The sequence below is a fragment of the Pongo pygmaeus genome, chromosome 8 (genome assembly GCF_028885625.2).
Source record: "Pongo pygmaeus isolate AG05252 chromosome 8, NHGRI_mPonPyg2-v2.0_pri, whole genome shotgun sequence".
NCBI lineage: Eukaryota > Metazoa > Chordata > Mammalia > Primates > Hominidae > Pongo > Pongo pygmaeus.
In genome coordinates, this window is record NC_072381.2 from 52,883,365 (window position 1) to 52,897,391 (window position 14,027).

At 43.1% G+C, this 14,027-nt stretch overlaps 1 protein-coding gene across 1 annotated transcript in view; it reads right to left on the reverse strand.

The window, feature by feature from the left end:
- Positions 1-1,331: 1,331 nt before the first annotated feature.
- Positions 1,332-14,027, reverse strand: part of PTPN20 (protein tyrosine phosphatase non-receptor type 20) — a 105,686-nt gene continuing 92,990 nt past the window's right edge. The window contains exon 16 of the mRNA XM_054435556.1: positions 1,332-1,585. The gene's annotated coding sequence lies outside the window, so the exon portion shown is untranslated. The remainder of the gene's footprint in view (positions 1,586-14,027) is intronic.

Below are 14,027 nucleotides of genomic sequence, written 5' to 3' on the forward strand. Positions count from 1 at the left end.
CTCTGTTCATACCAGACTTTCCTCCTAAAGAACCAGCCCCAGACTCTTCACACAGTTTATTCAGTCTTCTCCCTGTGTAACCCCAGCCTTTCCCATCCCTTACCTTTTCTGAAACCCAGTCACACTCTTACAGCACACGCTTACACTGCTGTACAGGTGGGGCTGAGTGTGCCTGACGCAGCTTGGCCTCCTCTCCTCACCCCAGTTCTTGGCCACACTCTAGAAGGCAGACAACACAGGAGTTCTCATGTCTGTCTTTGAAATGAGAAGCCTGAGGCCCAGAGACCTCAGCACGGAATGGAAGGCTTTGAATGCAAACCTAGAGGGTTCCTAGTTACTTTATGTCTCTGCAACTGCTTTCCAGGTTTTTAAGGACAGTGATCTTTGTCTTCTATCACCACTGAAGTTATCTCCTTCAGAAAGAAGCACTGGCCTAGATATGCAACAGATTGTTAAAAAAAAACTGTCTGATAATTGCAAGGTTTATATTTACTTATCATATCAAGAAGAAACATGTGGTTTTGACTCTCCATTTCCTTACTAATCATCTCATCTGCGCTACAGCCCCACTATATTATCTGTGTCCACTCCACGGTGGTGTGTTCACCACATCACTGGAAAATAATGCCACTCCCTGACAGCACACCCCCACAAAACTCCATCTTCTCAGAGGATGGGGGCCCAGACCCTCAACACCCTCTTCACTCTGCTCTCTGCCATTGTCTCCAGGATGGGAGAGGACACCAACCTCCATGCTCTGACTCTGCTGAAACCCTGTTCCCAGGCCCTCTCTGGTGGCCTCTGACTCCACTCTTCTCAGCCACACACAGAAACATCCTTATCTTGGGTTTCCTCATCCCTCAAGAATCAAACCAGCTCCTAGGCCAAGCCCTCTGACATTGCCATCATTCGCCACAATCTGCCTCCCCTTCCACCTCTCCCCAGGCCTGGTTCACCTGCTTTTTATTTCCATAAAGAAAACCCCATTCTTTTACCCTGCAATCCCTGCTGAAACCATTTTCAGCTCTATCCTCACACACAGACCAAACCCCTGCAGAGTCCCCCTTTCTATGGCTGCCTTGTCAGGAACCAACCATGGATAAGCCACCACCTGCCTTCCTCTATCTCCTGGCCAGTACGACATGGAGGGGAAGCTGTGCAACTGTGTACCTTGGCTCCTTGACAAGCCAGGCAACCTCCACCAGCCCCCAGGCTGCTGCACAGCCCAGCTCTTCATCTCTTGCTAGCGTCCCAACAGCTGTTCCCAATCTCCTTCTTTTTCCCCAGTCCACAAACCCACCCCCACTTCCCAAACTCATACCAGATGAATTCACTTTATAATTTATTGAGAATTTCATCCTATAATGACATTCTCACCTTCTCTCCCCTTCTCTTCAGAATGTCTCTTATCTTCCCCCAGTGTGTCTTTTTCTGAGAAATACCCTTCCTCTTTTTGAAACAAACATTTCCCTCTGGACTCTAAATCTGTCAGCTTCCTGATTCCTTCCTGACCTCCTTCCATTTTTCTGTCTTCTAACTTCTTCCAGTTTTCTGTCTTCTAACTTCTTAAATTTTTATTTTTTTGCTGTATTGAGATAGAATTGATAGAAAGAAAATTGCACACATTTAATGTATACCTCTTGATGAGTTTGGACATATGCACACACCATCACTACAACTAAGGAACTAAACATATTCATCACCTCCAAAAATGTGTGTAGTTTTGTAAGTCACGTTTTTTTGTAAGAACACTTAACATGAATTCTGTCCTCTTAATGTATTTTAAAATGTACAATGCTATATTGTTAACCATAGGTACTATGCTGTACAGCAGATCTCCAGAACTTACTCATCTTGCATAAGAGAAACTATACCTTGAAAAACAATTCCCCATTTCTTCCCCCCACCAGCCCCTAGCAGCTACCATACTACTGTTTCTATGAGTTTGACTATCTTAGATGCCTTATATAAGTGACATCATGCAGTATTTGTCCATCTGTGACTGGCTTATTTTACTTAGTATGTCTTCTAGGCTTATCCTTTTTTTTTGCAAATGGCAGGATTTTCTTCTTTTTAAAGGCTGAACAATATTCCATTGTGTATATGCATGGTAGTTTCTTCATGCATCCATTGATGGACATAGGTTGATTTCATACCTTGGCTATTGTGAATAGTGCTGCAATAAATGTGGGAGTGCAGATATCTCTTTGATATACCAATTTCTTTTCTTTTGGGTAGATATCCAGCCGTGGAATGGCTGGGTGATACAGTACTATTTTTAGTTTTTTGAGGAACGGCCATGCTGTTTTCCATAATGATTGTAGTAATTTACATTCCCACCAACAGTGTAAGAATGTTCCCCTTTCTTCACATCTTTGCTAGCATGCTATTTTTTGTCTTCTTGATAACAGCTATTTTAACTGTGGCTAGATGATATTGCATTATTTTGATTTGCATTTCTCTGATGATTACTGACGTTTAGCATTTTTTTCATATATCTGTTGGCCATTTGTATGTCTTCTTTTGAGAAATGTCTATTCAGATATTTTTCTCATTGGATGATGATGATGATTATTATTATTATTATTATTATTTGCTATTGAGTGGTTTGAGTTCCTTACCTATTCTGGTTATTAATCTCTTATCAGATGGATATTTTGCAAATATATTCTCTCATTCTGTAGGTTGGTTGTCTCTTTGCTTTGTTGTTTCCTTTGCTGTGTATAATTTTTTTAGCTTGATGTGATCCCATTTGTCCATTTTTGCTTTGTTTTCCTCAACTTTTAAGGTATTACCTAGGAACAATCTTTGCCCATACCAAAATCCCGAAGCATTTTGAACTGGGATCCTTTTGAAAGTGAAGCAGGTGTCATTAATAATTACGCAGGTCAATAGGCATCAAGTGGACTGTCCTGATCATCCTAGCCGCAGGGTTGCCATAAGGATATTTGGGATTTGTTTGAATCGGGTGTGGTAAGACACACAGGGATTAAAATGACTGTCATGAAGGAAGAGGCCTCCACACAGGTCCCTGGAAACAGGAGGCGTGGTGCCCCAGTCAGAGCCCAACAGGAAAGCACTGGGTTTAGTCAGGGGGCAAGGGGAGTGGGAATCCGTGGGCAAGAGACTTTATTGAGGTTTCTGTGAAAAGCAACAGGCAAGGCAAGGTAAACAGGCCTAAGATGAGCTAATTTGAATAATAGGAGAGGGCTCTGAGGCACAGGGGCTGCCCAGGTGTCTGGCACCTGGCCCTGGGTGATTAGGGCAGGTGAGTAGTGATCATGAGTGAGAGTCCCCTGGAGAGGGTCACTCAGGGTGTAAGCTCTGGACTGGTTGGTCTGTGTCTGAAAAGCATGCGCTTGGGTGACTTATTCACTGTCCTTAGGAACTGGCAGCCCTGGGAGGGGCAGCAAGGCCCCAAGCTGTCAGAGCAGCAGAATACAGAAAATAAAAGGGATGGCTAATATAGGGATTATCAGAGTCACCCAAGAGGCTTTTTCATAAAGTCCATGCTCCCTTCCTACCCCCGAGAGTTAAGTCCGTGCTCCCTTCCCACCCCCTCCCCCAGGTAAGAATGACTGCCTGAGTGAGCCAGTGCTACCCATGTGCACGTGCACACACCAGGTGCATGTGGAAAGGGAGAGATTGGGAGCCAGGGCTTTGCCTGCCGCCTCCCCCCGCCCCCCTGACTTATACTGACTTGACACATCTAATGCCTCAAGTCTAAGTTTGTGTCCTTCGCCTGCTGGACTGGATCCCACCTCCTGCCTGGTGCCGCAGTGACTCCTATTTTCTCTTTCACCTGGAATGCCTTCCCCCTCCACCTGTCAAAGACCCAGCTCTCTCAAGGCCCTGCTACAAGGCTGTTTCCTGGAAACTCAGCTTAGGCCTCTCTCCCTGCCTGAGTCCCTGCTGCAGTTTACACTCCCTCCCAGCGCCCCAGCCTGCTTTCCACCATGTCCACCTCTCCTATCAGTGTGCGCTTCCTAAGCAGCTCCTCTGGGGCAGAGAGAGGTGTAGACACTCTTAGAATGAACGATGCTGCCCACCTCCAGAGTAAGGCATGCGTGCCGATGTGCCAGTGCCTTACTCCCTAGCATAGTAAATGGGAGCAGAAGCCTCTGGGAAACACGCTGTCTTAGCCTAGTGTTTCCCATAGTAGGTTACAGGGCATGTGCTCTTCCTGGGGTTTGCTGAACTGCAAAACTTCTCACAGCTTAGATACTGAGGAGCCTGTGATGAAGCAATTCTCCCTAGGGCATTTGAAAACCTTTTTCTTTTCTTTTCTTTTTTTTTTGTAGTTTATGTACTTGCCGTCTTTTTTCTGAGACTCATGGGACTGGTGGTCTTGAAAAGCATAAATGTCTAAGAAAGGTGCTTTCAGGAGACTGTAGGGCCACACTTAAGCAGGTGGCTCCTCCCGCAGACTGCAGGTCACGTTGGCTGGACTATCACCTATTTCACTGATGATCCTAAACCTCCAATTAAGGTGACATTTGCCTGGTGAAGCTAATATGTCCCATCTGCTCCTTCTCTTTCGTCCCCCAAGGGACATAAACTAAGCCAGCCCATCCCCTTGCCCTTGGCTCCAGTCAAGCTAATCAGCTTTCAGTCCCCTGAATGCACCACGCTTCTTCTCACCTCTGTGCCTTTCTCACACTGCCTGCTTCAACCACAAATCTCTCTCTCTCATATACATCACCTAATGTATATATGACCATATATACAGACATAAATATAATAAACACATATGTACATATGTATGAAGTTGGACATGCATGTGTATATGCTAGGCTAGAAAGATGATAGATACATGATAGATGATATAGATGATAGATGATGGATAGATAGTAGATCAATAGATAATAGAGAGATAATAGGTAGATTATAGATGATAGATATAGATGATAGATTAGATAGATGATAGATAGATATAGATAGATAGATAGATAGATAGATAGATAGATAGATAGATGATAGGAGAGATTGCTTATTAGGCTGCCCCTTTTACTTAGGACATATCTAGAAATATTCTCTAAATGAAGAAAGGAAAATTAAACTAGAAAGTAAGTGAATGGATGGATGGATGGGTGGAAGGATGCATGGATGGAAGTAGAATTTGTATTACACATATTGGAGAATTTAAACTGATAATAAATAGAAGGTGTGGCTTGACAAGGACTCCTTCCTTGCCAGACTTTAGTCAGTCTCCTTTGAGCCCTCTTCTTGACTAGGCCGTGGCCTGTTGAACTCAGTTTACGGAGACTCCCCCGACCCTTGATATCTAATTAGGTTCCTCTCAATGATTTTCCACCCACTGACACCTAACTATACCCCTGCACTTTGGCTATAAATTCTCAGCTGTCTTTGCTGTATGCAGAGTTGAACTCAGTTCTATACTTGAACTTTTCTTGCCATTTTTAACTGTTCAGTGCAATTTCTTCTTGACAGGTGGTGAATGTGTACATGTATAGACCCATTCTGGGTTTCACTTGGCTGCTTTGGACAAATCTTAGGCATTGTAAGTTGTCACCGTCACATTTGTAAGATGGGTGTACTGCCCACTGGGCTCTCTGAGGAAAGCCTTCCAGAAAGGGTCAGAAGGCGATTCTTAAATGTAATGTGTGCTTTACAAGTCAGCCTAGATTTGAAGTGGTGTATCAGCACTGAACAAACACTGTGTTCTCCTTCAGCGCGCTGGAAGAACAGCAAAGTGTTATTCATTCAAGTTTGTCCTCTTGGCCCTTGGGCTGCCAGAATAAAAGATGGCTTCTCTAGAGTCAGAAGGGCAAGAGAACTGTGGGGAAGGAAGTGAACGCTGGCTCAACTGCTAGTGCCTGCCTGGTTCATGCTAAGCACTCTGTCCATGTGGCCTCACACAATCTTGCCAGCAACCTGCTTGGGCAGATATCATCACTGTTTCACACCTGGGTGCTCATCCGTCTGGCTTCTCTTCACCTGGCCTCTTGGCGTTAGTCTAGCCCTTGCTTCTTTATAGCGTGATGGTGGCTTCCCCAGGGTAGCAGAAGCTGCTGTTCTGCTTAAGGGCCAGAATCAGGACTGGCTTAAAAATCATCACTTTGTCTATATTTTATTGGTCAGGGAGTGTCAAAGGTTTGCCCCCAATTCAAGGGGCAGGAAAAGACTCCACTTCTTGAAAGTAGAGCACTGTTCCTGCATAGGGAGGGGAGGAATTGATGGAGACCATCTACTGCCTGCCCTGACCCAGGACAGGGACCTGGTAGGGATTCTGCTCACTGAGGCCAGGAAGCAGGTATTGGACACCTGTGGCATCATGGACCGGAAGTGCATTATACCTACCTGGGCCAGGTACAGGTTCTGACGGACTCAGAAACGGATGTGGGGATTAGTGGAATCCGAGACAAACCTACACTCGCTTACAGTAAGCCTGCATGTCACAAATCCGAGGTGTCCCTCTAGAGGGAGCCACGGCCTTTTTCTGCTAGTTCGGGCTAGCCCTGGGCCACAGCAGCCAGCCCATCGGTCCAGGGGGAGTCTAGAATGTGGAACAAGGCCCTCCGGGTGCTTGCTGGCCAAGCTGCCTGGGCTGTGTGGCTGTATCACAGTCCTGACCGCACCCTCCCAGCCTTCCCAGAACAGAGCTTCCAAGGCGAAAACACCTCCTGGCTGTTCTCATTCCCCAAATGGCTATGTTTTATGATGTGCTAAGTTTGGGGGGAAAAAAGAAAATTCCTCCAGCTGTGGTATGATCCCATCTGAAGGCATTCCAGGGATTTGATTTATAATCTCTGGGCACGAGCCGCATGCTAGGCTCTGTGAGAGGGGCGCCTGTCCGGGGCGCTGCAGGGCCAGGGCCGTTGAGGCCCTCCGGGTGGAGCTGCCTCCTTTGTGGGTTCCCGGTTTCCAGCATGCTGGAGCTGTCTCCAAGCCCAAGTTGTGCATGGAACAGGCATGCAGCTAATATTCAGAGTCAGGATGAGCTCACTCTGCTACCACCTTGCATAATATTTATTTATTCACTCATTTAATAAAGTTTCTGGGGACTAGAAAATACCTTAGGTACTGATAATACAAAATGAATATGGCAAAGATTGAAATACGTTTGAACCAAGGTTAATTTCAGAGGTAGGTATTGAAAGTTTCAACCCAACAATCAGCTTGTAAAACAGCGGGTCTGTTTTCTTTCTTTTTTTTTTTTTTTTTTTTTTTTTTCAAGGGGGTTTGAATTATTTTTGCGAGGGTGCTGGTAAGAGGAAGTTCTACATGAATTATTGGAGAATAACAGTTCTGAGAGGAGACGCAGCTGTTCTAAGCCCAGCCTGATGCTGGTCTCCCCAGTGTCTTTCTCGAGAGAAAGAAACAAATGAAAGTTGATCTCAGCAACCAGGACCCATCTGGGTAACCACACCTTTCTTTCCCAGCAGCCCTGCAGGGTTGAGGCTTGTTCTCACAGCCTGGAACACAGGAATAGCATGTGTTCCAGATGGAGCAGAATGATTCTGGCCTAGGAAAGACATTATACCGAATGGGTTTCAGATTCTTATTGGTATCTGGGAAAGGACAGACAGCCACTTCTACTTAAAGAAATGCCCACAATCCCACTTCCCATCATGGGCAGAACATACACATGAACTGCACCCCACAGAGGACCCTGTGTGCAGGGTGGTGCAAGGCCAACATAAAATCAAGTCAGGCCAAAGAGGAAGTGTCTTAGCCCAACCACGGTATTGTGAAGGGAGCCTTGCACAGCTGAGTCACTATTTTGATTCAAAGACTGTCTATTTCTTTTTGTCCTCCCTTTGTCCCTTTGTTTCCTTGGTTGAGATTGTGTTGGTGAATGAACTGTTGCTGGCCTGCTACCAGGGTCAGCAGGGCCTGAGTCTCATGTCACCTTTGATCATCATTGGCAGCTTCTTCAGCTCCCTGAGACAGTCAGGGCAGGGGGCTTTAAAATCTTTGAGCAACTATACACATAGAGGGCTGAATCCTAGACACAGCTGACATATACTATGACTTATTTCATTTTAAACCAGTAAGTCTTGGGTCTATCTGTTATTAGCAGAAGCTTCTAAACAAAACAGGAATTCCAAAATTCAGGAGGATTAGTTTGACAGATTCCCCAAACACCTTGGACAGCAGCATGAGTTAAAATGTGACCCCCATCACCACTATGCACTCATCATGACTAGCTTGCCTCTCTCAAAAAATGGCCTGGGAGAGAATGGGCCAGAGGTGCTGTTCTATCTGTCAAATGTGATCTATGTAATCATCCTAGTTGGCACTGCAGAATGAAAACTCAAATGTGTCTCTTCTCATTCCATGAAAAAGGAAAGCCCCTGAGGGTTCTCTGTGACAATACTTGTGCTACTTATTCTTGGTCCTGTGGTGGCACTCAGTTTCTCTAAAAGCGAAAGGACATTATGGTGGCCTACTTCACCCAAATGCTAGGAGATCACACAGTGAAAGTCAGGTATTTGCATTCATTCACTCCTTAGAAACTATGTACTGCTGGAAACTGAGGAGCAGAGACATCCCCTGCCCCTACAGGACAGTGTTGGTGAGGATGGATTTAAAGACAACAGAGCAAAATCCGAGTTGCCCCCTGCCCTGATTCAACACCAGCTGTCAACATCAGCTGGCAGAGAGGAGGAAAAGCGGCTTCCAAAGAGGAAAAGAACAATCAAGGAAGCCATTCGAAGATAGTAGAAAAGAAAGCAACAGGCAGCTCAAGAATACGCAGTAGATGAAAACTACGGCTTCCACACAGGAAGAGCTAAAGGAGAGAGGCCCTCAAAGAAGGGTAACAAGAAAAGTTTAAAAGTGAGTTGACCATTTTAATGATATTGATTCTTCCAATCATGAGCATGGAATGTTCTTCCATTTGTTTGCATCATCTGTGATTTCTTTCAGCGTGTAATTAATTCTCCTTGTAGAGATCTTTCACCTCCTTGGTTAGATGTATTCCTAGATATTTTTGTGGCTGTTGTCAATAGGATTGTATTCTTGATTTGATTCTCACATTGAACATTATTGGTGTATAGAAATGCTACTGATTTTTGTACACTGATTTTGTCTGATGAAACTTTACAGAAATTGTTTACCACTTCTAGGAGCCTTCTGGTGGGGTCTTTAGGGTTTTTTTTTTGGTTTAGAATCATATTATCTCTTATTTCTTTTTCTTGCCTGATTGCTCTGGCTAGGACTTCCAGGACTATGTTGAAGAGAAGTTAATGGGTATGGGCATGAACAGACACTTCCCAAAACAAGACATACATGCTACCAACAAACATATGAGAAAATACTCCACATCACTAATCATTAGAGAAATGCAAACACAATGAGATACCATCTCACACCAATCAGAATGGCTATTATTAAAAAGTCAAAAAATAACAGATGCTGATGAGGCTGTGGAGAAAAGGGCATGCTCATACATTATTGGTGGGAGTGTAATTAGTTCAGCCACTGTAGAAAGCAATTTGGATATTTCTCAAAGAACTTAAAACAGAGCTACCATTTAACCCAGCAATCCCATTAATGGGTATATAGTCAAAGAAAAATAAATTATTCTACCAAAAAGACACATGCACTTGTATGTTCATCTCAGCACAATTTACAATAGTGAAGACATGGAATCAACCCGGGTTCCCATCAGTGGTGGATTGGATAAAGAAAATGTGGTACATATACACCAGGGAATACTACACAGCCATATAAAAAGAATGAAATCATGTCCTTTGCAGCAACATGGATGCAGCTGGATGCCATTATCCTAAATGAATTAACGCAGGAACAAAAAAATAACAAATACTGCATGTTCTCACTTATAAGTGGGAGCTAAATATTGGGTACTCATGGACATAAACATGGAAACAATAAACACTTGGAACTCCTACAGTGGGGAGAGAGGGAGGGAGGCAAGAGTTCAAAAATTACCTATTGAGTACTATGCTGATTACCTGGGTGGTGGGATCAGTCATATGCCAAACCTCAGCATCACGTAGTATACCCTTGTAACAAATTTGCACATGTATCCCCTGAATCTAAAATAAAAGTTGAAATTTTTTAAAAAAGAAAGAAATGACTTAGCATGTCAATGAAAGACTTTATATTAATGACAAACTCTAGTGGAATATATGCCTATTTTCTTCACTTTTACGTAATACAATTTAAAACTTTCAAAAATAAAAGATAAATGAGTCGACAACAGTGCTTGGGGAAAACAATTCTTGTTTCTTAATGCCCTCCAATCCAGCTCTTTTGCCTTCCAGCTGGCTAGTCATTAAACAGTTAAATGAAACAATAAAATGTGCTCACTCCCTCTGTGTATGAGAATTATGTTTCCAACACAATAGATTCCTCCATAACAACACTGAATGTTAAGAAAAAGTAAGTGAAACAATGTCTACAAGCCCTCCAAGTGAGAAAAAAATGATACATGAATTTTATACAGAGCCAAAATGTCACGTACATATAAAGAACTTCAATTAATTGAAAGAATGCCAGAAATCAAGGACAATAGAACTTGTGAGCCCATCTTGGAAAACCTTTTGGAGGATGAACTGTCATCAGCCAAGTTATGCATAATGAAATGTCTGTATACTAGCTAAAAAGACAAAACAAATTTGTCACTACATTATGCTCTTTGGATATTTAATTCACTCCTCCTTACCCTTATATTCCTAATTTCATAACCAGAAGCTGAAGTGATGTCATTTTTTCCATGTAAGTTCTTCTCCAGGTTCTTCAGGTGCTAATACGCTTAAATCTCTTCAAATATTTTGTAGTGTTTGTTTTTGTCGACAATTGGAATATGACCATGTTCCTGCCTGTCCTACTTATTATACAGGTGTGTCAAAAGGACAAATGTGTCACAGGGCAAGTGGCATAGTGCCAGGAGACACACACCTGCACGAATGTCCATGTATGTGGGTGTGGGCAACCAGAGTGCACATGAGAATGAGAAGGGCTACTTCTGTGACTTTCCTGAACCAATAGTCACAATAGAGCCAGGCTAGAGCAAAACCACAGCCTCCAAACCCAGAGGTGCCTCCCCCAGCACTGATTTAGGAGCCCCCAGCCCATCTCCAAGTGTTGTGCGACACTCTGAAGTTCCTCCTCACCCCCTTGAGGCAGCTGCTCTGGGGCTCTGGACTCCTCAAACTCTGATTCCCCTGGCAGAACACCCTCCCGGCTGCAGGTGTGGCTCCTGTCCCAGCCTCAAAGCAACAGGTTCCTGTGCTCTCATCATTACAGCAAAGAGCTGAGGGTTCTTTTCTTTTCATTGAAACCCCTGAGGAGCCCCCCCGCCAACAACAGGATATCCCCAGGCTATCTGTTCTTACCATACCCATAATGTTTTGGCTTTGTCATGCCATTTACCCAGCCTCAACTTAACATACTTTCCCTGAAGGTCTAAATCCAGACAAAAATACGAGCAACCCTTCTCAACACTTGGCCTCCCTAACATAATTACAAACCCCTTATTCATGGTCTTTGGCTCTGTCCAGAGCGTTGGCAGTCTCTTCATGCCTGGATGATTCTCCCACACAGTATGTGACCTGAGAAGTCACGAATGGCCATTGCGCTCTAATGTCATAGCAAGTGGTATGCCACCTAGCTCTGGGGGTGGCAGTCAGTGCCAGAGGCCCAGTCATTGTCTTCCCTAGAGGCCATAAGAACTCTCATAGAAATAAGTTGACCCCACAGGTATGCCAGCCCAGACATCCTGGTGAGGCCCCAGCATGCCCCAGTTCTCAACGGCAAGCAGCTCGGGAAGTACCGAAAGGACCCAGGCACCATTTAGTTTTGTAAGGCCATACAGTAAAGCTCAGGCTCTTGGAAAGCCAGCCTCTTTGATTCAGTCCTTTGTTGCTATTCGCTTTAATGTTTACCTCATTTTCTACTTCATGCAGCCAGAATTACTGGTAAATAAGCCCTTCAGCAACCGTAGAGTCTTGTGCTCTGCTGGAGATGTATGTGCTTGGAGAATGAAATACTGTGAACACGCATATTTCAGTTTGGACTGTGAAGTGCCTTCTATACATCTGATTTGTAAGAGAGATGGTTCTGATCGCTAACATCTCAGTGGTGATCCTGAGGAGAAAGTCTTGACAGAATTTTAAAAGTGCTCTATGGAGTATAATTAACCAAATCCACTCCCCCCGATATCTGAAAAAGAATTCTGGCAGTGTTACCAGTGAGGAAGATAGGTTCTTTTGCATAAAGGGACGTTTAGTTGTTTCCCAGGGGTTATTATCTCCAAGCCTGGCTGTGTGGTGGACTCAGTTTCCCCAGTTGCATTCCAATCCGTTCTTCAGACCAGTCCAAGACAGTACTTGACTTGTAGGAGAGAAACAGTGTTTTACCATAAAATGTGCTTCTGTTGTAAGTTTGCTGTAGCTATGCCCTAGCAGATTAAGGTAATTCCCTTCTATTCCAAGCTTACTAAAATTTTTTATTTTTAAAATATAGAATGGATATCAAATTTGATTAGAATTTTTTTCTGCATCTGTTGAGGAATGGCTCTTGGGAACAATATTTTCTGAGCTCTTGCATGTTGATTTCAATTTTCACCCTGTGCATCAAGGGCAGTTTTTCTAGACATAACATATTTGGCTCATAAAAATCTTTCCTTGGACATCTTAACTATATTATTCCATCTTCTTTTGTATTAAAGCATTACTCTTAAAAATCTGATAATCATCTAATTTTCTTTTCCTCATATTCTTTTGCATAAATCACCCCCTCCATTTTCTTTATTCAAACTGCAGCAATTTTACTTAAAAATTTATTAAACCTTGGTATTGGTCATACTCATTTGATGGTTTCAGGTATGTACTATTATATTTCAACATATAATTTTAAAAACAATTATTTCAGGAATATTTTCTTTAATTATTATTCTAAATATTTCTTGAATTAGTGAATTTGTTCTGAACCCTTGCTTTGGTTTTTCTTCTTTAAACTTTCTATTATCTATCACTAGTCTTCTTTACCTATCATTGATTCTTCTTATGCTCTTAAATCCTGTTTTCTTTCTCCATTTTGTTTTGAAATTATTCCTCTTAAGCTTTCTATTTATTGTAAAGCATCAGTTATCAATTTTTTGTGTTCCTTCTAGTTTATAGATTTTATTTCTAATTTTTGTTTCTAACTCTTTCTTGATTTTCATACTGCTTTAAATTTTTCTAGTTCTGATTTTTGTTGTTCCATCCCGTTTTATGCAATTTTCCTATTGTCTTTAAGCTCATTTTGAAATAGTAGGATATCATTTTCTGTGACTTCCCGAGCTGCTTGCCATTGAGAACTGTGTTTTGAGTGTATCTTTCCGGTGTACCTTCATTGTTTGTAAGGGATGCTCTTCAGCTCCTCAGTCTTTTTCTTATGGTAACTTGTACGGGCTTTGATCATATTTTCTAGTGCTTGTTTCCATGTGAATTTGGTTTTCCTAAACTAAACTTGACTTGGACAGACAGCTCTTATAAGTTCACTGAGCTTGCTTTCTGAGGATTTCTGGCTCTATTCTCCTCAATCACTTTTATAGGACCTTCTCTTTTCTTCAGCCCATTCTCTCCATTCTCTCCTCAGTTTTGATTCTAAGGTTTCTCCTCAGTGTGACTCTGTTCTGGAAAGGAGCCTTGGCTGGTCACCTTTTAGAGCAGATAAGAGCTACACTGCTCTAACCCCTTCAGGCCCTACCATGTGTTCCTTGCACTTTTCCACTTTGAAAGTGAGCAATGCCCATCCAGTTTCAGATGCCACCCTCAGCTTAGCCCCACCACACCTCCTAGTAAATATCTGTTGGATCTTTAGGCTGTGTTCAGGTCTATCAGTTGGTAAATAAAACTGGTCCTTCACCGGAGTTTGAGAAGCATTGCTGAAGGAATCAGCAGAGGGAGAGATGAGTGTTAGAAGGCTTCATGGAAGAGATAGTTCTTAGGCCAGGCCCTGGAGGGCAATCAGGGTCGAAGTGAATGTTGAAGTTCCCCAGTTCTCTGCCCTTGGCCTTCATCTCACTTTCTTTGTGGAGCTCATCCATTCCC